We start from the raw sequence: 761 nt of genomic DNA on the forward strand, positions 1-761 counted from the left end.
CAGCAAGGGCTGTGATTGATGTGGACAGAGGAGAATTGATCATTCAAGTGAATGAAGAATCCTTTGTGTTTGAGGCTCAAGGATATCCCTCTATCACCATGGAGAGGAAGCATGAAGAGCTTCTCTCAAAACAGAGCAACACAGAGCCCCCACAGTCAAACTCTAAGTTTGGTGTTGGGAGGCCACAACCAAACTCTAAGTTTGGTGTTGAACCCCCACAATCAAACTCTAAGCTTGGTGTTGGGAGGTTCCAACATAGCTCTGAGCATTTCTGAGGCACCATGAGAGTCCTCTGTCAAGCTAATGACATTAAAGAAGCGCTTGTTGGGAGGCAACCCAATGTTATATTTTATCTATTCCCTTTTGTTATTTTATGTTTTTTGTAGGTTGATGATCATGAGAAGTCACAAAATCAATGAAAAAAGCAAAAACAGAATGAAAAATAGAAAGAAAAACAGCACACCCTGGAGGAGAGCTTGCTGGCGTTTAAACGCCAGTGAGGCTAGCTGTTGGGCGTTTAACGCCCAGTCTGGCACCATTCGGGCGTTTAACGCCAGAAAGGGCACCAGACTGGCGTTAAACGCCAGAAAGGGGCAAGAAGCTGGCGTTAAACGCCAGAAATGGGCACCAGCTCGGCGTTTAACGCCAGAATTGGCTAAAAACGCAATTTTGCTTGCCATTTGGTGCAGGGATGACTTTTCCTTGACACCTCAGGATCTGTGGACCCCACAGAATCCCCACCTACCCCACCACTCTCTCTC

This window comes from Arachis duranensis, chromosome 9 (genome assembly GCF_000817695.3).
Source record: "Arachis duranensis cultivar V14167 chromosome 9, aradu.V14167.gnm2.J7QH, whole genome shotgun sequence".
In the NCBI taxonomy this organism is placed as follows: Eukaryota; Viridiplantae; Streptophyta; class Magnoliopsida; order Fabales; family Fabaceae; genus Arachis; species Arachis duranensis.